Consider the following 24,163-nt stretch of genomic DNA (forward strand, 5'->3'; position numbering starts at 1 on the left):
TCTATCTATCTATCTATCTATCTAACCATTACGGCCAAGACCCTTGCAAATTAATGCTGTCCTTTGCCGCAGCGTGATTCACACTTGCAAGGGAATTCCGTCCTTGTCCCTTTTATGCACATATATGAAGTACCCTGGTGTCATAAATATTAAGCCCATCAGTCATCTCCATATTTAGGAAAATATGGCCAGATTTTGGCCAACTTAAACAACCAACCAGGCATTGGCTGTCTGTCTGTCTGTCATATATTACTTAGACAATTTCTCTGAAAATAAAATAAAAAAAGACTCCACAATAGGTTTGTTCACAATTCCAATTGGAATCAACTCACATTATCCAACTGTACATGTGATAACAATTTTTTAAGGTTTTATTGTAGAAAGTGCCTAGGCCTACAGGTAATATAGTAATAATATAGTAATATAGACTTTCTATGGAAAACTTCCTTCATAGGTTTGTTCACCATTCCAATGGGAATCAACTAACAATGTCCCACTCTACCTCTGATAATAGTTTTGTAAGGTTTTACAGTAGAAAAGTGGAGAAATATAGCTTCAAAGTGGCCTACAACGCACATATTTTAGACACTTTCTCTGGACTTTGTGCATTAACCAAAAAACTTCCTTCATAGGTTTGTTCACCATTCCAATTGGTATCAACTAACAATGTCCCACTCTACCTCTGATAATAGTTTTGTAAGGTTTTACAGTGGAAATGTGGAGTAATATAGCTCCAAAGTTGCCTACAACGCACATATTTTAGACACTTTCTCTGGACTTTGTGCATTAACCAAAAAACTTCCTTCATAGGTTTGTTCACCATTCCAATTGGTATCAACTAACAATGTCCCACTCTACCTCTGATAATAGTTTTGTAAGGTTTTACAATAGAAAAGTGGAGGAATATAGCTTCAAAGTGGCCTACAACACACATATTTTAGACACTTTCTCTGGACTTTGTGCATTAACCAAAAAACCTCCTTCATAGGTTTGTTCACCATTCCAATTGGTATCAACTAACAATGTCCCACTCTACCTCTGACAATAGTTTTGTAAGGTTTTACAGTGGAAATGTGGAGTAATATGGCTTCAAAGTGGCCTACAACTACTATAGTAATAATACAGTAATATAGACTTTCTATGGACTTTGAGCTTTAACCAAAACACTTCCTTCATAGGTTTGTTCACCATTCCAATTGGAATCAACTAACAATGTCCCAATGTACCTCTGATAATAGTTTTGAATGGTTTTACAGTAGAAATGTGGAGTAATATAGCTCCAAAGTGGCATACAACGCACATATTTTAGACACTTTCTCTGGACTTTGTGCATTAACCAAAAAACCTCCTTCATAGGTTTGTTCACCATTCCAATTGGTATCAACTAACGATGTCCCACTCTACCTCTGATAATAGTTTTGTAAGGTTTTACAATAGAAAAGTGGAGGAATATAGCTTCAAAGTGGCCTACAACACACATATTTTAGACACTTTCTCTGGACTTTGTGCATTAACCAAAAAACTTCCTTCATAGATTTGTTCACCATTCCAATTGGAATCAACTAACAATGTCCCACTGTACCTCTGATAATAGTTTTGAATGGTTTTACAGTAGAAATGTGGAGTAATATAGCTCCAAAGTGGCATACAACGCACATATTTTAGACACTTTCTCTGGACTTTGTGCATTAACCAAAAAACCTCCTTCATAGGTTTGTTCACCATTCCAATTGGTATCAACTAACGATGTCCCACTCTACCTCTGATAATAGTTTTGTAAGGTTTTACAGTAGAAAAGTGGAGTAATATAGCTTCAAAATGGCCTACAACGCACATATTTTAGACACTTTCTCTGGACTTTGTGCATCAACCAAAAAACCTCCTTCATAGGTTTGTTCACCATTCCAATTGGTATCAACTAACAATGTCCCACTCTACCTCTGACAATAGTTTTGTAAGGTTTTACAGTGGAAATGTGGAGTAATATGGCTTCAAAGTGGCCTACAACTACTATAGTAATAATACAGTAATATAGACTTTCTATGGACTTTGAGCTTTAACCAAAACACTTCCTTCATAGGTTTGTTCACCATTCCAATTGGAATCAACTAACAATGTCCCAATGTACCACTGATAATAGTTTCGTAAGGTTTTACAGTAGAAAAGTGGAGAAATATAGCTTCAAAGTTGCCTACAACCAGGGGCGGGCTGGCCATCTGGCATACAGGGCATTTGCCCGGTGGGCTGGTAGGCTAGGGGGCTGGGGGGGCTGGTGTAAAAAAAAAAAAAGGAAAGAAAATAGCCAAAGTTCTGACACATTTTGGCACTAATCATGTTCATACTCCGCTGTTTGGTGGTGAGAACTGTATGTTATACAATTTATGGATTGTGTAGTTGTGTAGTTATCATTTGTTGTCTGTAAAAGTTGTGGTTAAACACTTGTGTATTTATATGTGCCGCCCTCGACCGGTAGAGTATCTTTGCGCGCGTTGGTTGTGGGGGCTGGTCTGGCCAAGATGCCAGGGCTGAATTTTAGTCCCAGTCCGTCCCTGCCTACAACGCACATATTTTAGACACTTTCTCTGGACTTTGTGCATTAACCAAAAAACTTCCTTCATAGGTTTGTTCACCATTCCAATTGGAATCAACTAACAATGTCCCACTGTACCTCTGATAATAGGTTTGAATGGTTTTACAGTGGAAATGTGGAGTAATATAGCTCCAAAGTTGCCTACAACGCACATATTTTAGACACTTTCTCTGGACTTTGTGCATTAACCAAAAAACTTCCTTCATAGGTTTGTTCACCATTCCAATTGGAATCAACTAACAATGTCCCACTGTACCTCTGATAATAGTTTTGAATGGTTTTACAGTAGAAATGTGGAGTAATATAGCTCCAAAGTGGCCTACAACGCACATATTTTAGACACTTTCTCTGGACTTTGTGCATTAACCAAAAAACCTCCTTCATAGGTTTGTTCACCATTCCAATTGGTATCAACTAACAATGTCCCACTCTGCATCTGACAATAGTTTTGTAAGGTTTTACACTGGAAATGTGGAGTAATATAGCTTCAAAGTGGCCTACAACTACTATAGTAATAATACAGTAATATAGACTTTCTATGGACTTTGAGCTTTAACCAAAACACTTCCTTCATAGGTTTGTTCACCATTCCAATTGGAATCAACTAACAATGTCCCAATGTACCACTGATAATAGTTTCGTAAGGTTTTACAGTAGAAAAGTGGAGAAATATAGCTCCAAAGTGGCCTACAACGCACATATTTTAGACACTTTCTCTGGACTTTGTGCATTAACCAAAAAACTTCCTTCATAGGTTTGTTCACCATTCCAATTGGTATCAACTAACGATGTCCCACTCTACCTCTGATAATAGTTTTGAATGGTTTTACAGTGGAAATGTGGAGTAATATAGCTCCAAAGTTGCCTACAACGCACATATTTTAGACACTTTCTCTGGACTTTGTGCATTAACCAAAAAACTTCCTTCATAGGTTTGTTCACCATTCCAATTGGAATCAACTAACAAGGTCCCACTGTACCTCTGATAATAGGTTTGAATGGTTTTACAGTGGAAATGTGGAGTAATATAGCTCCAAAGTTGCCTACAACGCACATATTTTAGACACTTTCTCTGGACTTTGTGCATTAACCAAAAAACTTCCTTCATAGGTTTGTTCACCATTCCAATTGGTATCAACTAACGATGTCCCACTCTACCTCTGATAATAGTTTTGAATGGTTTTACAGTGGAAATGTGGAGTAATATAGCTCCAAAGTTGCCTACAACGCACATATTTTAGACACTTTCTCTGGAATTTGTGCATTAACCAAAAAACTTCCTTCATAGGTTTGTTCACCATTCCAATTGGAATCAACTAACAATGTCCCAATGTACCTCTGACAATAGTTTTGTAAGGTTTTACAGTGGAAATGTGGAGTAATATAGCTTCAAAGTGGCCTACAACTACTATAGTAATAATACAGTAATATAGACTTTCTATGGACTTTGAGCTTTAACCAAAACACTTCCTTCATAGGTTTGTTCACCATTCCAATTGGAATCAACTAACAATGTCCCAATGTACCACTGATAATAGTTTCGTAAGGTTTTACAGTAGAAAAGTGGAGAAATATAGCTCCAAAGTGGCCTACAACGCACATATTTTAGACACTTTCTCTGGACTTTGTGCATTAACCAAAAAACTTCCTTCATAGGTTTGTTCACCATTCCAATTGGAATCAACTAACAATGTCCCACTGTACCTCTGACAATAGTTTTGTAAGGTTTTACAGTGGAAATGTGGAGTAATATAGCTTCAAAGTGGCCTACAACTACTATAGTAATAATACAGTAATATAGACTTTCTATGGACTTTGAGCTTTAACCAAAACACTTCCTTCATAGGTTTGTTCACCATTCCAATTGGAATCAACTAACAAGGTCCCACTGTACCTCTGATAATAGTTTTGAATGGTTTTACAGTGGACACGTGGAGTAATATAGCTCCAAAGTTGCCTACAACGCACATATTTTAGACACTTTATCTGGACTTTGTGCATTAACCAAAAAACCTCCTTCATAGGTTTGTTCACCATTCCAATTGGAATCAACTAACAATGTCCCACTGTACCTCTGATAATAGTTGTGTAAGGTTTTACAGTGGAAATGTGGAGTAATATAGCTTCAAAGTGGCCTACAACGCACATATTTAGACACTTTCTCTGGACTTTGTGCATTAACCAAAAAACTTCCTTCATAGGTTTGTTCACCATTCCAATTGGAATGGTGAACAAACCTATGAAGGAAGTGTTTTGGTCCAAAGAAAAGTGTCTAAAATATGTGCGTTGTAGGCAACTTTGGAGCTATATTACTCCACATTTCCACTGTAAAACCATTCAAAACTATTATCAGAGGTAGAGTGGGACATTGTTAGTTGATTCCAATTGGAATGGTGAACAAACCTATGAAGGAAGTTTTTTGGTTAATGCACAAAGTCCAGAGAAAGTGTCTAAAATATGTGCGTTGTAGGCCACTTTGGAGCTATATTAATCCACATTTCTACGGTAAAACCTTACAAAACTATTATCAGTGGTACATTGGGACATTGTTAGTTGAGTCCCATTGGATTGGTGAACAAACCTATGAAGGAAGTTTTTAGGTTAATGCACAAAGTCCAGAGAAAGTGTCTAAAATATGTGCGTCGTAGGCCACTTTGAAGCTATATTTCTCCACTTTTCTACTGTAAAACCTTACAAAACTATTATCGGTGGTACATTGGGACATTGTTAGTTGAGTCCCATTGGATTGGTGAACAAACCTATGAAGGAAGTTTTTAGGTTAATGCACAAAGTCCAGAGAAAGTGTCTAAAATATGTGCGTCTTAGGACACGTTGAAGCTATATTTCTCCACATTTCTACTGTAAAACCTTACAAAACTATTATCAGAGGTAGAGTGGGACATTGTTAGTTGATTCCAATTGGAATGGTGAACAAACCTATGAAGGAAGTTTTTTGGTTAATGCACAAAGTCCAGAGAAAGTGTCTAAAATATGTGCGTTGTAGGCAACTTTGAAGCTATATTTCTCCACATTTCTACTGTAAAACCTTACAAAACTATTATCAGTGGTACATTGGGACATTGTTAGTTGAGTCCCATTGGATTGGTGAACAAACCTATGAAGGAGGTTTTTTGGTCAATGCACAAAGTCCAGAGAAAGTGTCTAAAATATGTGCGTCGTAGGCCACTTCGAAGCTATATTTCTCCACTTTTCTACTGTAAAACCTTACAAAACTATTATCAGTGGTACATTGGGACATTGTTAGTTGAGTCCCATTGGATTGGTGAACAAACCTATGAAGGAGGTTTTTTGGTTAATGCACAAAGTCCAGAGAAAGTGTCTAAAATATGTGCGTTGTAGGCAACTTTGGAGCTATATTACTCCACATTTCTACTGTAAAACCTTACAAAACTATTATCAGAGGTAGAGTTGGACATTGTTAGTTGATTCCAATTGGAATGGTGAACAAACCTATGAAGGAAGTTTTTAGGTTAATGCACAAAGTCCAGAGAAAGTGTCTAAAATATGTGCGTCGTAGGCCACTTCGAAGCTATATTTCTCCACTTTTCTACTGTAAAACCTTACAAAACTATTGTCAGAGGTAGAGTGGGACATTGTTAGTTGATACCAATTGGAATGGTGAACAAACCTATGAAGGAAGTTTTTTGGTTAATGCACAAAGTCCAGAGAAAGTGTCTAAAATATGTACGTTGTAGGCAACTTTGAAGCTATATTTCTCCACTTTTCTACTGTAAAACCTTACAAAACTATTATCAGTGGTACATTGGGACATTGTTAATTGAGTCCCATTGGATTGGTGAACAAACCTATGAAGGAAGTTTTTAGGTTAATGCACAAAGTCCAGAGAAAGTGTCTAAAATATGTGCGTCGTAGGCCACTTTGAAGCTATATTTCTCCACTTTTCTACTGTAAAACCTTACAAAACTATTATCAGAGGTAGAGTGGGACATTGTTAGTTGATTCCAATTGGAATGGTGAACAAACCTATGAAGGAAGTTTTTTGGTTAATGCACAAAGTCCAGAGAAAGTGTCTAAAATATGTGCGTTGTAGGCAACTTTGAAGCTATATTTCTCCACATTTCTACTGTAAAACCTTACAAAACTATTATCAGTGGTACATTGGGACATTGTTAGTTGAGTCCCATTGGATTGGTGAACAAACCTATGAAGGAGGTTTTTTGGTTAATGCACAAAGTCCAGAGAGAGTGTCTAAAATATGTGCGTTGTAGGCAACTTTGGAGCTATATTACTCCACATTTCTACTGTAAAACCTTACGAAGCTATTGTCAGAGGTAGAGTGGGACATTGTTAGTTGATTCCAATTGGAATGGTGAACAAACCTATGAAGGAAGTTTTTAGGTTAATGCACAAAGTCCAGAGAAAGTGTCTAAAATATGTGCGTCGTAGGCCACTTTGAAGCTATATTTCTCCACTTTTCTACTGTAAAACCTTACAAAACTATTGTCAGAGGTAGAGTGGGACATTGTTAGTTGACTCCAATTGGAATGGTGAACAAACCTATGAAGGAAGTTTTTAGGTTAATGCACCAAGTCCAGAGAAATTGTCTAAAATATGTGCGTTGTAGGCAACTTTGAAGCTATATTTCTCCACTTTTCTACTGTAAAACCTTACAAAACTATTATCAGTGGTACATTGGGACATTGTTAGTTGAGTCCCATTGGATTGGTGAACAAACCTATGAAGGAGGTTTTTTGGTTAATGCACAAAGTCCAGAGAAAGTGTCTAAAATATGTGCGTTGTAGGCAACTTTGGAGCTATATTACTCCACTTTTCTACTGTAAAACCTTACAAAACTATTATCAGAGGTAGAGTGGGACATTGTTAGTTGATTCCAATTGGAATGGTGAACAAACCTATGAAGGAAGTTTTTTGGTTAATGCACAAAGTCCAGAGAAAGTGTCTAAAATATGTGCGTTGTAGGCAACTTTGAAGCTATATTTCTCCACATTTCTACTGTAAAACCTTACAAAACTATTATCAGTGGTACATTGGGACATTGTTAGTTGAGTCCCATTGGATTGGTGAACAAACCTATGAAGGAGGTTTTTTGGTTAATGCACAAAGTCCAGAGAGAGTGTCTAAAATATGTGCGTTGTAGGCAACTTTGGAGCTATATTACTCCACATTTCTACTGTAAAACCTTACGAAGCTATTGTCAGAGGTAGAGTGGGACATTGTTAGTTGATTCCAATTGGAATGGTGAACAAACCTATGAAGGAAGTTTTTAGGTTAATGCACAAAGTCCAGAGAAAGTGTCTAAAATATGTGCGTCGTAGGCCACTTTGAAGCTATATTTCTCCACTTTTCTACTGTAAAACCTTACAAAACTATTGTCAGAGGTAGAGTGGGACATTGTTAGTTGACTCCAATTGGAATGGTGAACAAACCTATGAAGGAAGTTTTTAGGTTAATGCACCAAGTCCAGAGAAATTGTCTAAAATATGTGCGTTGTAGGCAACTTTGAAGCTATATTTCTCCACTTTTCTACTGTAAAACCTTACAAAACTATTATCAGTGGTACATTGGGACATTGTTAGTTGAGTCCCATTGGATTGGTGAACAAACCTATGAAGGAGGTTTTTTGGTTAATGCACAAAGTCCAGAGAAAGTGTCTAAAATATGTGCGTTGTAGGCAACTTTGGAGCTATATTACTCCACATTTCTACTGTAAAACCTTACAAAACTATTATCAGAGGTAGAGTGGGACATTGTTAGTTGATTCCAATTGGAATGGTGAACAAACCTATGAAGGAAGTTTTTTGGTTAATGCACAAAGTCCAGAGAAAGTGTCTAAAATATGTGCGTTGTAGGCCACTTTGGAGCTATATTACTCCACATTTCTACTGTAAAACCTTACAAAACTATTATCAGAGGTAGAGTGGGACATTGTTAGTTGATTCCAATTGGAATGGTGAACAAACCTATGAAGGAAGTTTTTTGGTTAATGCACAAAGTCCAGAGAAAGTGTCTAAAATATGTGCGTTGTAGGCCACTTTGGAGCTATATTACTCCACATTTCTACTGTAAAACCTTACAAAACTATTATCAGAGGTAGAGTGGGACATTGTTAGTTGATTCCAATTGGAATGGTGAACAAACCTATGAAGGAAGTTTTTAGGTTAATGCACCAAGTCCAGAGAAATTGTCTAAAATATGTGCGTTGTAGGCAACTTTGAAGCTATATTTCTCCACTTTTCTACTGTAAAACCTTACAAAACTATTATCAGTGGTACATTGGGACATTGTTAGTTGAGTCCCATTGGATTGGTGAACAAACCTATGAAGGAGGTTTTTTGGTTAATGCACAAAGTCCAGAGAAAGTGTCTAAAATATGTGCGTCGTAGGCCACTTTGAAGCTATATTTCTCCACTTTTCTACTGTAAAACCTTACAAAACTATTGTCAGAGGTAGAGTGGGACATTGTTAGTTGATACCAATTGGAATGGTGAACAAACCTATGAAGGAAGTTTTTTGGTTAATGCACAAAGTCCAGAGAAAGTGTCTAAAATATGTGCGTTGTAGGCAACTTTGAAGCTTTATTTCTCCACTTTTCTACTGTAAAACCTTACAAAACTATTATCAGTGGTACATTGGGACATTGTTAGTTGAGTCCCATTGGATTGGTGAACAAACCTATGAAGGAGGTTTTTTGGTTAATGCACAAAGTCCAGAGAAAGTGTCTAAAATATGTGCGTCGTAGGCCACTTTGAAGCTATATTTCTCCACTTTTCTACTGTAAAACCTTACAAAACTATTGTCAGAGGTAGAGTGGGACATTGTTAGTTGATACCAATTGGAATGGTGAACAAACCTATGAAGGAAGTTTTTTGGTTAATGCACAAAGTCCAGAGAAAGTGTCTAAAATATGTGCGTTGTAGGCAACTTTGAAGCTTTATTTCTCCACTTTTCTACTGTAAAACCTTACAAAACTATTATCAGTGGTACATTGGGACATTGTTAGTTGAGTCCCATTGGATTGGTGAACAAACCTATGAAGGAGGTTTTTTGGTTAATGCACAAAGTCCAGAGAAAGTGTCTAAAATATGTGCGTTGTAGGCAACTTTGGAGCTATATTACTCCACATTTCTACTGTAAAACCTTACAAAACTATTGTCAGAGGTCGAGTGGGACATTGTTAGTTGATACCAATTGGAATGGTGAACAAACCTATGAAGGAAGTTTTTTGGTTAATGCACAAAGTCCAGAGAAAGTGTCTAAAATATGTGCGTTGTAGGCAACTTTGGAGCTATATTACTCCACATTTCCACTGTAAAACCATTCAAAACTATTATCAGAGGTACAGTGGGACATTGTTAGTTGATTCCAATTGGAATGGTGAACAAACCTATGAAGGAGGTCTTTTGGTTAATGCACAAAGTCCAGAGAAAGTGTCTAAAATATGTGCGTTGTAGGCAACTTTGGAGCTATATTACTCCACATTTCTACTGTAAAACCTTACACAACTATTATCAGAGGTAGAGTGGGACATTGTTAGTTGATACAATTTGGAATGGTGAACAAACCTATGAAGGACGTTTTTTGGTTAAAGCTTTGGTTAAAGTCCAGAGAAATAGCCAAAGTAATATATGCGTTGTAGGCCACTTTGAAGCTATATTTCTCCACTTTTCTACTGTAAAACCTTACAAAACTATTGTCAGAGGTACAGTGGGACATTGTTAGTTGAATCCAATTGGAATGGTGAACAAACCTATGAAGGAAGGTTTTTGGTTAATGCTCAAATTCTAGAGAAATCGTCTAAAATATGTACTTGTAGGCCACTTTGGAGCTATATTACTCCACATTTCCACTGTAAAACCTTACAAAACTATTATCAGAGGTATATTGGGACATTGTTAGTTGATTCCCATTGGAATGGTGAACAAACCTATGAAGGAAGTTTTCCATAGAAAGTCTATATTACTATATTATTACTATATTACCTGTAGGCACTTTCTACAATAAAACCTTAAAAAAATTGTTATCACATGTACAGTTGGATAATGTGAGTTGATTCCAATTGGAATTGTGAACAAACCTATTGTGGAGTCTTTTTTTATTTTATTTTCAGAGAAATTGTCTAAGTAATATATGACAGACAGACAGACAGACAGACAGACAGACAGACAGACAGACAGACAGACAGACAGACAGACAGACAATGCCTGGTTGGTTGTTTAAGTTGGCCAAAATCTGGCCATATTTTCCTAAATATGGAGATGACTGATGTCTCACATCATAGATGTCTGATGTCATAGACCACATGAGATTGACACAATAAGTCCATATATGGGCATTCCCAGATTTGGGCTTAATATTTATGACACCAGGGTACTTCATATATGTGCATAAAAGGGACAAGGACAGAATTCCCTTGCAAGTGTGAATCACGCTGCGGCAAAGGACAGCATTAATTTGCAAGGGTCTTGGCCGTAATGGTTAGATAGATAGATAGATAGATAGATAGATAGATAGATAGATAGATAGATAGATAGATGTCAAATATCATGAATATTCAAATATCATGACTATTTAATCAAAATGAGGTCACTGATTTTTTTTTTTAAGTTGCTGTCAATGATTAGCCAATTAATTATTATTATTATTATTAGGCCTACTATTATTGTTGGATTATAGTATGAGGTAAAACCAGTGGTACTCACATTCATTACTTGAGTAAAAGTATAAATACTGCAATATAGAAATACTCTGTTACAAGTAAAAAATCAAAATGTACTTGAGTAAAAGTACAAAAGTATTGGAATAAAAGTAAAAGTAGAAAAAGTAAAAATAGGCCTACTAATGTTTGAAAATAGCAGATCTACAAGCTGAGAAAAAAAAATACTCTGGTAAATTAAAAGTACTTGAGTAAATAATTAGTTACTTTCCTCTGGGTAAACCCATAGAGTTATAGGGTAAACAGTAGAGCTGCTTTGTGTTGATAAAACACTCAAAAGATACGTTATGTATCTTTCAGGACCATTGCCTGCTTTCGTCACAACCCCAGCGAGCTCCTACGGTAATTACACTACATGATGCGCAGCGAACTTTGATCGTCGGCTCACTTCACCTCCCGTTTTGCAAAGTCGGATGGCTTCACTCCAGTACTATAATGGCTGTATAATGTCGTGTGTATATTCATTATGTGAAGTATTCAAGCCGCGTGGGCTGCGAGGACGGGTTTTATTTGGTGTGTGTGTCCCACCCCACCCCCGGCGCGGCGTGTGTTCACACCCCGTGTGTTCACATTACACGGGGCTATTCCGTGGCAATCTCTACAATAAAGCTGAGAGAGCTCTGTAGCCTATATGGGGGCTACTGGGAGGAGGGTGTGTCGTTGTTGTCATGACCAGCAGCCAGTGGTACTAATATCTATGTCACCGTGACTGCATGCAATGCAACCCCTTTTTGAGGTGATGCTATGTGTAAAGCAGTGGTTTTCATGACCCTTTTTCATATCAAGGTTCATTATTTATTCGGCATCATGAGCCACATACAGACCACCATTTGACGAGATTCAGACCCATAAGATTTAAGATTTTGTTTCACAATGCCATGCTGTATTGATGTTGGTATAGTATAGAGAGATAATAGGCAAACGTTGATCAAAATAACAATTCTTCAACATTATCTAATTGTGTCAGACTTAAATGTAGTAATAGGCTACAAGATGTTTGACCATAATTTAACTCTAAAGAGTGTAAAATGGAACAGTAAGGGTCCAGTTGGTCACCAACTCTCTCCATCATTTAGCTGGGGACCACCAGGAACCCCCTCAAGGACCACTGGTGGTCCCCAGACCACCTGCGTTAATAGACTGATTTATAGCATAATATAATAATAATATATGCATTATTCATAGACATGCAGTTGGTATGTGTGTGTTTAGGCCACATGGACTGTTATCATCTGGGAAATTAGGTCTTCTTCATTGGTGCCTCACATTGGGAGAACCCTGCTAATTTACAGCCTATCAAATTGATTTTTATCAGCACAGCCACATACATCATTTGGTTAATTACACACTCATAGTGTTTGTTGTCCATGTAATTACTAGGCTATGCACGCACACACGGATTGGTGTAGCCTACCATGCACGAGTTTACACGTGCATGTAGATTCACAGAGTGCACTGCTGTAGTAGTATGCAGCTATTACTATACTATAACTCTGCTTGGGAACACTGGCACACAAAGCCTGTTCAGCCAGTGCTCATTTCCATGTAATCAAACGCACAGTTCAAGTACTTGTAAGCGTTTTGCATAGACAAGATTCAGTAGTGAAATAGGCGTTATAAGTCAAAAGATAAGTCTGGTGAAAAATAGGTCTTGTCCTTTCTGTGGGGCATGGAAATGCACGGTGCACGTGAAGTATTGGGCGAGAGAGTCAGCCCACCCGCCCAGCGGTTTGGAGTAGTGTGTCTGTCTGTGAGCTCAGCTGTTCTACTGTGACAGACAGACGGACACACCAGGGACCCCTTTGTGCTCCCGCGTGGCATCGATGCGGATGTGACACTTTGATGTTGAGTGTGTTGGCAGAGAATGCCTAGAGTTACATTGTAATTGCATGCCATGATGCTGCTTAGCCCCATTCGTACATGTAGGCTACTGTACACAGACACACACGCACGTCCAACAAGAGACTCAAGCGTGTACACGCTAGGGATGGGACGATAAGCGATATTATCGTTTATCGTGATAAAAACACGCGATAATCGTATCGCGGAGATTTAATGTATCGTGATATCGTCCTCAGTCATGCACTGGGATCAATTCACCTTTTATTTGCCGAGCTGCATATCCGGTACCATTTATCTATTGGTAAAACGTACTTATAATATACGTACTTGATACTGTCTTTTTTCTTACTCTCTTTTACCAAATCTCTTTGCCAAAAAATAGCAGATCTACAAGCTCACAACGCGCCCCAGGATAATGGTTGTTGGGGATATTTTTGGGGATATCGTGATTTCTTTGGTCACAATAATCGTGATATGAAACTTTCATATCATCTCATCCCTAGTACACGCACACACACACGGGCGCGCACGCACACACACGCACGCACGCACGCACGCACGCACGCACACACACACACACACACACACACACAGATATCAGGAGAGTTGTTTTCAGCCTGAAGTCATTAGTTAATCATAGAGAGCCCATGTGAGAATGAAAAAAACAAGAATAATTTCAAGTTATTTATATACTCTCTCTTCAGGCTTTATTTTAGGTCTCACATCATGACACCTGGCTCGCAGTCATCACAAATCCTATTTAGAACTTCAATTTTGTACCGTTTTCTAGGACAGTGGTTGTCAACCTTTTCAGGCTGTAACCCCCCAAAATAACCCTGATAAGCACTTGGAATGTAGGAGTTGGGGCATTCAAGTCAATTTTTAATTAGGTTCCACAGATACATTTTGTGAAAACAGCAGATCATGTGGGGTCCCGAGTCTCCCGACCCCCAGGTTGAGAACCACTGTTCTAGGAAGTGCTCAGCTATTGGTTTCACGCTCACTGAGAGGTAAAACTGCATTTGCTGGGACCAGGTGGCTGCTGTATTGATTTTCAGTGTCCCTGTGAGAAAGGATTAAATACATTTTGTAATCTGGATTATTGTCTGTGTATTGGATGGTGAGTTTTGCCAGCCTGTTTCAGAAGAATATGACCTTTTAGTGTCAACCCTCCACGTGCAGACTGTCTAATACACAGTGTGTGTAAACTAGGGATGGGTATCGCCTGCGATACTTTTAATGGTATCGATTGAATGACGTCGATACTATCGGGTATCGGTTCACGTAAAAACGAACGATACCTCGTTTCGATACTCTGGAATGCACCCCTGGCCGGTCGCATCTGTAACAGTTGGGCTACTGAAAGTTTAATGACTGCTTTAGTAGGCTACACTCGTTACTGTGGAAAATAGCGACAATAGCCTATAATGTTTATTATTATGATGATTATCCAACGTCTATACTCTCCGCTCTGCCACACTGTGTGATCATCATCATCACCTCTGCTCTACCGCAGCAGCGGTAGAGCAGTTAAATTTAAATAAAAATTATCGTAAATGGTATCGAAAAGGGTATCGTATCGATTCCCAGGTATCGAAAAAGGTATCGTATCGATTCAAAGGTGAACGATACCCATCCCTAGTGTAAACCCAGTTATAACATAGGTAACGCGTGACTAGGATAAGAATACAAATAAATATATTGACATTCATTCTGATTTGGTGTTAGCTCACAGGCCACCAATTTGGTGAGTGCCTTAAACTTGACTTGAACTTACTCATCTTAAATGTATTTGTACAATGTTGCAGTCATCTGCAAATCAGACATGATAGAACAAGATCAACTGCTGTGTGAGCCAACCTTCGAAAAAAGTAAGTGGGTTGGAAATGGCTTAGTGTCGCTATCAGCCCATTGAACTTGAATGATGGTGTCTATATCTTTTTCAATACACTTCATCACATAATTTCAAATAAATCCCTAAAGAATTGCTTTCGCAGTGAACCAAACCACCAAAGTGCATATTTAATGCAGCAAAGGATACAGCAAGTATAGGGTCAAACAAAATCAATTACACTTTCATCAGTCAGTGAAGGTTTGACGACCGATTTGACAGCTATCAGTCACCGCTTTTTGCACAGTTACCCATCCACTTCATCTTGACATGTTGTTACAGCCCAGACTCGAGGCAAGTCACTGCAACAGTCAGGACAATTGAGCACATGAAATTAACCCTTGGACCCTACACTCTTCCTTGTTGAGAAAGTAAAACATTTAGAATATTTATGTTAGAATCAGTGGCAATTGAAATAATGAAGGTATAGTAGTCTACACATTTTGTGATCTTATAATTGTTGGTGAGATCCGACGCACCGGTATATAGCAATGAGCGCTACATGGCAGTGCCTGGGGAGCAGTTGGGGGTTAAAGTGTCTTGCTCAGGTACACATATAGACCAGAAAGTGGCCTCTCCATCCGTTTAGCGTTGGGATCCATTAACGATTTCGGTTCCTTAACGATTCCCTCTGAACAGTCTGATTCCTTAACAGTTGCCTTTAAGTTAACAAATCCTATGCATTCCTATACCTCACTGGTTCTTAAAGTGAGGTATAGGGACCCTCTGGGTTACTTGGGGGGTTCCAAATGGACCCTTAAAGGTCTGTGTAAGCATGCGTCCATTTGATTTCTTGGTTTCATAAATCTCAGAGTTATGGTGGTCCTTGAAATTAAAAACACTTGAGAACCACCTCTGGTATTGTAATTGTAAAACAGACGTGAAGTCCAGTCCAGTCCACACACCAGCTCTGACAGTGTACCGTAGATAAAACTGTTCTGGAAACAGTTCCAAATGTGATGGAACCTCAAAGTTGGATGTGGTTCCTCCCTTCCCTTCCGGATCCCAGCCCTATATCCATTCAGCTATGGACATGATCCCATAATACAGTATATTGTCACTGTCGGGCAGAAACCTTGTATCTCCAAGTTTCAAATTTGTAATTTTTTCCCCCCGCAAAGTAAAGCCCTGCTTCATCATACAAGGCCGTCGCACAAAAGTATTGAAAACAGCAGATCTACAAGCACACAACGCCTCGCACCGTGAGGCGTTGTGTGCTTGTAGATCGGCTGTTTTCACTAGTTTAAAATATTTTTAAAATGATGAATACAAAACAAATGGTTTTGGACATATAAGGTGTCCACCCGACAACGACGATATAATATGAAGATATGGTCATAGTTGTGGCCCATGCATCAATTACCTTGACTTCAAGCTTTGATCGCCTATTGAACCACATACAGTAGATTATTATCACCAACACCCAGGTAATTATTGTTGACCGAGGTTATCCAACTGAGGGCTATACAACGAATAATTTATTTATAGATGAATGATCAATATATGTGTCAATGCAGCAAACATGGTAGGTAACCATGTTTGACATAGATTCCTTTAGTTGGGAGATTGCTCATGATGACAGCTCGTGTTTAGGTACCGGTATGTGATAAATGATGATGCACTGTATTGAGTCATTGCAGACTGACTTACATACAGCCTATAGTGACTGCACAGGCTAGGCTGTATGTGACTGCACATACAGCCTAGTGACTGCACAGGCTAGTATAGGCTGTATGTGACTGCACATACAGCCTAGTATGTGCAGTCACAATGAGGCTCAACTAAAGAGCTTTTTGCAATAATCGAGCTGAGCATGTTTCTCCCAGATTGAACCTGGGAAAATAAAAGAAATTATTTTCTTGAAGTAGAATATATAGTTTCTTTTTCTTTTTTCTAAGTAAACTCTTCGAGGGCTTTTCTAAGCCTTTATTTGATAGGAGAGAGACTGGAAACACGGAGAGAGAGAGAGTAGGGGAGTGACATGCAGCAAATGGTCTGGCCAGCTAGGAATCGACCCAGGCACAGGGAGGGTATTAGAGCCTATTTGGTACTGTATACACCCTAACCACTCGACTATTGGGTCGCCCAAAGTAGAATGACTTAAGAAAGCCTTTCAATGTACAGTAAAAAAAACACTGTCGACCACTTTGACTTGTTGGACATTATGCAGCCATTTCAACAACACATTCACACCAGCTATATATGTTACCAGTAAGACTCCCTAATCGGGAGATAAGCGACCGTTGGTCGCTTATCTCCACAAATAGGCCAAAAGTTTGTTTTACCAATTATCAAGACATACGGGCAGTTGACAGTTTGCCATGGTTACTCATTGAAGTTGAATCTCCATATATGGAGACATAAGTTGCTCATACCATAGCAACCATGTTTTTTACAGGGCCTGGGATTGATGACATCAGAAATCTCCATATATGGGCATGAAAGGGATTTTGTTTCTGGAAATATGTCTGTGGGGTGCCACATTTGGAATAAAACACTTACATCACACATCTGGATATCCATACAGCCCATCTAGTTTGCCTGTGTCCATTTATGCCCATATATCTGATGACATTGGGACAATGATCTCCATATATGGGCATAAAACTTATGTTAATTAGTAAAGCCTGGGGATCTCCATATATGGGCATGAGGGGTACCCTAAAAGGGCATCATCTGGGAATAGCAAATATAGTTATCCTAGAAAGTGAAAATCTTACATCAAAGGCCATAACTACCTACCTACCACCATACTGCATTCCTCATTAAACTACCTACCAGTAAGATGCCTATAGGGAGAAAAGCAAAGGGCGAGGTTGCACCATTTCTTGGTCTTCTGGCCAGTGATGTATATCGGACCATTTAACCATATATGGAGACATCTGGTACCCAAAGATATTCACAGATATGGGCTTAATATTGATGACATAAGGGATCTCCATATATGGGCGTAAAGGGATTTGGTTCCCCTGGCATCACAGGGATCTCCATATATGGGCATAAAATGGATTTGGTTACCCTGGCAACACGGGGATCTCCATATCTCCATATATGGGCATAAAAGGGATTTGGTTCCCCTGGCATCACAGGGATCTCCATATATGGGCATAAAAGGGATTTGGTTCCCCTGACATTACAGTGATGTCAGTGGCTGGTTCTACAGAGGGGATCTCCATTTATGGGCATAAAAGGGAATGTATGTATGATGATGTCAGATATCATAGACGTCATAGGACTTTCACATAACGAATAACTGAGTAAGCATGTAAACCCGTAAAATCTATATTTGGGCATGGCTGATTTATGACCTCATCATGATGACACGAGCAAACACATCTGAATTGTATAAATGATCAGTGCAGAAACCAACAGAAGTATTTGACCAAGACTCTTCGATTTAAACATCAACAAAGGTGTGACGTTTGTTGATGGTCACAAAGGTGTGACGGACGGACGGACGGACGGACGGCCGGTGGAGGTTTTCATAGTAAACTGCTCCCTGACGGTCGCAATAAATGCAGATTATATACAGTAGGTTGGCTTAAGCCCCTTTTCCACTGACATGGTCCAGCACCACATCATTCCACACCGCGCACTTATGCCAGGTTTTCCACTACAAGGACCTGCGTAGAGTGGTGTGAAAGTGGTACTAAACGTGGTACTAAAAAGTATCCAATCTAGAGTAGGTCTGAGCTAGGCCAAACAGGGCCAAACACTTCATAATGACTGATCACTCATTGACTTTTCCTTTAGACCACCAGGTTATAGTTGTAATACATGATAATATATTCTACTGTGTTATAACCACTATTATAATCTATTATAGTGTATTATAATATAATACATTATAGTGTATTATAATTTAGGATAGTTGTAATACAAATTCATATTGTTTTATAATTACAGTTAAAAGGGTCAATTTGTTTCTTACCGATAGGGGTACTTTTGTGTAATGGAAAATGTAGATATTTTTATGTGGTGTGGTGTGGTGTGGTGTAGTGTGGTGCTAAAGCTGCAGTCAAAAAGGGGCTTTAGTGAACAGGTTAATGTGAGGTACTGATATTCTCATACTGTGTTCAGAATCAGATCAAATCAGTCCAACACAAGCATCCACCAGAGGCAATTGTGTAGTGGAACCAAAGCGGGTACTGTACTTTACTGTAGCTATTTCCTCTCCTGGAATGCAGATGAAATGTAGCTTTGTAGCTAATTCTGGAACAGTTATCGAAACGTCCATCATCCTTCACATCAACAACGCACTCTGAGCTTGTAGATTTGCTATTTTCGGCATGCAAGACTATTATGTCAACAGAGAAAAATTGCAGCAGTATGAATGACCCTTTAGGTGAGATTGAATCTGTATGCGACCAGTAGACATATTCAAAAGATCTAATCCCAGACATTGTTGTGCACAGCCTGTATTGTACTGTGATGACGATTGGCAGGCTGGTCTATTGGGTAGCTGTATCATCATAGGTTTGAGTTTGACTACCTAATATGACCAGCAGCAATCCATTCAAAGCCATGCGTGGTGTCAGGAAACCTCTACCTACTCAGTCATCATATGTCTAGAAGATCAGTGTAGTCAAATTTAAAATGTCTGTATAATAAGTACATACATCAGACTGACTTAGTATTTGTAGGCCCACTACTGACTATTAGTAATTTTATTTTATTTTAGGTTAAGCTGTTATTCTGAAATAGTCTTGGGAAGCAACAGTTTCCACGCCATATGGCCTTATGCTGTTTCCATGGCACGAGGCAGCTTTATAAAGCTTGTACAACACTCTTTAAAATGACTTGTCGGCTGGGGATTTAACCCAGAACCCAAACACTAAGCACAGATATTCCGGACTCACTGACTTGTAGGGCTGCAAATATCGATTATCTGTTTAGCGACTGTTATATCAATAACCTTTTTTGTTAATCAAATAATCAAGACGTTATTTGGGGGGCTAACAAAACTATAATCAACAACACAGCATTTTCTTGTTTATTAGACTTAATTAGACTGATTAAGCACTTAAGCCACAACACACAATACAATAAACATAGTGAGAACATCTGATTTGAGAACATCTGATCTGCAAGCTCATAAAAGTTTGTAGATCTGCTATTTTCACTGTTTTTGAAAACAGATTATTGCAGACCCTCTGATCACGTGAGAGACTACTCTCAGCATACTGTACACATCTCATCCTCTTCAATATTGATTTTCACACACTAGCCTATAGGTTCAGTTTCCATGGCAATAGTCAGAACCCTCTGTTTCTTTCATGATATAAAACGCATTCTTGAGTGGGATATGAGGACGCGTGCAAACAGCTTGTCCCGAATAAGACCTCAGCCATGATACGAGTAATTTAACGAAACGCTGTGTGACTTTTTAAGTGCACTGCACTTGGCAAACGTTAACAGTGTTAGACAGAATGAGGTTTGCGTTGGCATCACTGATGCGATGTGGACATTTTAAACGAAATGTCCTTCTTCGTGCAAAGTAAGAAGTGGTCTTGTCCCGGGTAGGCCTGTCACAATCCTGAGATTTTACTTGACGATTAATTGTCATACAAATAATTGTGATTAACGATTTAATTGTTTTTGGCATTGAACATCGGAAAATATAAAATAAATAGGTTTTGGAAACCTATGTAGGATTGAATCATAACAGATTATTCCATATATATATATTACTATGACCAAAACAGGAGTCAGGACACATTTAAAGTTATACATTGAAATTCGTTTTTTGTTTGTTTGTACTAACTAGCCCTTACCCGTTCAAAGATATGAGCTCCCAAATGATGTGCAGTGTGTGGGTTATGGGATGTGCACTGTGCACACAGTATATGAGGGATGGAAAGTAACTTTAACTGGTGCTTGCATGATGTAGGAGCATCAATGTAAGAAACCCGTTTCTTTTAATGGCTCCAGAGATACTGTCCCCCCCCCCCCCCCCCCTCCCCCCGCCCCCCCGCCCGCCCGCCTGCCCGCCTGCACACACACACACTCCCCCTTTGTGTGTGATTGTGCATGGCCTGAACAACAGCGCCCCTCCCTTAACATGTGTGGTCACAAAAGGTACTGTAGGCTAAATAGATATAGATACACCATAAAAATGCTATTATACAGCATACGATTTGTGAAAGTGACAAACGGGCTTCACAGTTATGTCAGGTGTGTTCATATGCTGATGGTGATGCGATTTCAGATCAATTGCTCCAGCCACCGAGGAGAAACGCTGAGACAGACACTCAGACATTCGCTAAATTATATGTTAGATAATTGTGACAGCCCTAGTCCTGGGTTTATTGCTTTCACTATAGCTTCTTTTTGCACAGTTCAGTGCCTCAATAAGCTCATCAATTATCACAGTTTAAGGAGAATGATTTAAGAAAGGATCTGCAGCAAAAAACATCACAAGTCCAAATCACACATTGATTAGATGTTTGTTTTGTTGCAGTTTGTTTTTGGTTCTGCAGTATTTTGGGAGGACTTAGATATTTTATACAGACATTAGGCTAAATATCAGAAGTTCTAAGGAATGTCTCAGCATCCAACATTTTGTTTTCTCAGCTGAGAATGGTGCCTGCATACAAAACCAGTTTGCTGCATGGAGTCATTGAACTATCAATGGATTGGTTACGCCAGTGTGTGTGTGTGTGTGTGTGTGTGTGTGTGTGTGTGTGTGTGTGTGTGTGTGTGTGTGTGTGTGTGTGTGTGTGTGTGTGTGTGTGTGTGCGTGTGTGTGTGTGCCAACCGCAGGCATAAATCCATATATATTAAATAGCAGCAAAATACACTTTACATGCTGCAGTACATTATACATAAAACTATATCACAAAACTAAAGTTTGTAATTTAGCCATTACATGATATTAAAGCACGGAACCTGTGCGTACGTGCGTACGTACGTGTGTCACAGTGTGTGTGTGTGTGTGTGTGTGTGTGTGTGTGTGTGTGTGTGTGTGTGTGTGTGTGTGTGTGTGTGTGTGTGTGTGTGTGTGTGTGTGTGTGTGTGTGTGTGTGTTCCGTTCGGGGTAGGCTTGTGTAATCATAAATCACACAAATTTGTCATGGCTATTTACCCTGCCCCCAAGTCCCCTTTCTGCTCAGATGATGCCCCTCTGATTTCATTCATCATGACTCAGGGCTTTGTCAATATACACAATAAACACACACACTTTTATAAAACTCAGTAAATTGCTTTATTTTGGGATGAATAACGGCTATCAGTTATCTGGAAAAAAGAAAGGAGGAAAAAAAGAATCCCAAGTGAAATCTTGTGAAAACCATTTTAAGCCTTTTACAACGCATATAAAAAGGAACGCGAGGAAATGAATGAACAAGAGAAATCCATAACGAAGATATATTAATTTCTTGCCCCGGACTTTAGATGGTAGATAATGTTGTTCAGACCACTTTAATTAGGCTAGATTGATTCAGCTGGAAGTTACACTTCTCCTTTAATCACAGTACTGCTGAAATCACTGCTCTGTGTTATAGATAGCCGTGTGTGTGTGTGTGTGTGTGTGTGTGTGTGTGTGTGTGTGTGTGTGTGTGTGTGTGTGTGTGTGTGTGTGTGCGTGTGTGCGTGCGTGCGTGCGTGCGTGCGTGCGTGTGTGTGTGTGTGCACCAGTTGTGTGAATGAATGAGTGCAGGATGATTACAATCAGCGGCTAATTTTATTACAGTAGATACCCACCAGGTGCCCCCATCCAGCCCCCTCTCTCATTAAGAGGTCGACTGACTGGATGTTGGTTTATTTATTCTCATTCAAACTCTACACACCCTGTACAGCAGTGATCAGGGTCTCATAAGGGTCAGTTTGGTACATAACTATCAATCATTAATAGCAGGAGAAAGCCCAGGAACCCCCCCAAGGACACCTGGGGGTCCCCGGACCACCCCACCAGTGATGTACAGGAGAGAGCTCTATCCGAGATGCTACCATACTGTTTAGCACTAAAACAATCATTCAAAGTCAATCTGTGGCCATTCCTGTATATATAATACGTTATATACTGAGTTGCAGCCACATCTGTCTCTGTTTGGAGGAGTAGGTTGTTTGCATTATGAATGAGTGTACCTATTAAAGAGGCCACTGAGTATGTTGGTAATTATCCCCAGCAGGCCGCAACGGCCGTGGGCGAGGAATTACCTATTGGCTCTTGTCTGTCTGTGAGCAGCTAATCTTGGGCACGGCCGGACTGATCGGCATGAAACTTTACATGCATACTCCCAGTATTGGCCAAGGAAGAACCTCCACCCCAAATGTTTCAAAATACCTGTACATTTTGTACTACTGCTCCTACAGATATTGTCTAAAACTCAGTCACGTCAAGATGTACCTAGACTGTCACATATTTCTGATTCCATTCCGATTGGCTACGATTGCTATGATTGACTTTCAACGTTTGCAGAAGGGGCCCGTTTTACACAAAATACCACAAACACAGTGACGGATTGGCATGAAAGTTTGCACGCACACTTCCAGTAAGCCAAGTAAGCTCGCCCCAAATGTTTCAAATCGGCCTCATGGTGGCACTATAACAGGTCGCAACATAGCCCAGGGTAGGCAACCAAAACAGGAGTGCACTTTTCTAGTTGAGAATGTGAAAGCATTTTAGTAGTTTGATTCTGTATTTTTGGAGCGGTGAAAGCGCTCCCAATGAACAGGTATATCCGTGGTAGGGATGTGAAAAAAAATCGGAAATCGACGCGTCGATCGACTCACGCTCACCGCGACTCAAAAAGTACGAGTCGAAAAGTCAAAAAATATATATATTTTTTTATTTTTCAAAAGTTTTTCCCCCAAAAAAGGTTTTAATCGTTCAAAAACGTTATAAGCGTTAATGTTTTCCATATGTGAGAGGACAGTGTGTGTGTGTGTGTGTGTGTGTGTGTGTGTGTGTGTGTGTGTGTGTGTGTGTGTGTGTGTGTGTGTGTGTCTGTGTCGGAGACAAGTGCATGCCTGCATGTGTTGTGCATTCGCATGCATGCGGCGCTAGTCAGGTCCGCGGACTACTGGTTGAGAAACACTGCTGGACCGGGGCACCGGGCTGATGTGCGCGTCATAGCAGTGCGCGCTGACTTGCCTGACTGTATCAACTCTATGGACTGGATGC

At 39.4% G+C, this 24,163-nt stretch overlaps 1 protein-coding gene across 7 annotated transcripts in view; it reads left to right on the forward strand.

Moving 5' to 3' along the window:
• LOC308284662 (abl interactor 1-like) overlaps nt 1–24,163 on the forward strand; it is a gene marked incomplete at its 5' end in the record, with an annotated part of 70,350 nt that overhangs the window by 909 nt on the left and 45,278 nt on the right. The gene's annotated exons all lie outside the window — the stretch shown is intronic.

Source organism: Nannobrachium achirus, assembly GCF_963921795.1.
Source record: "Nannobrachium achirus genome assembly, chromosome: 5".
Taxonomy (NCBI): Eukaryota; Metazoa; Chordata; class Actinopteri; order Myctophiformes; family Myctophidae; genus Nannobrachium; species Nannobrachium achirus.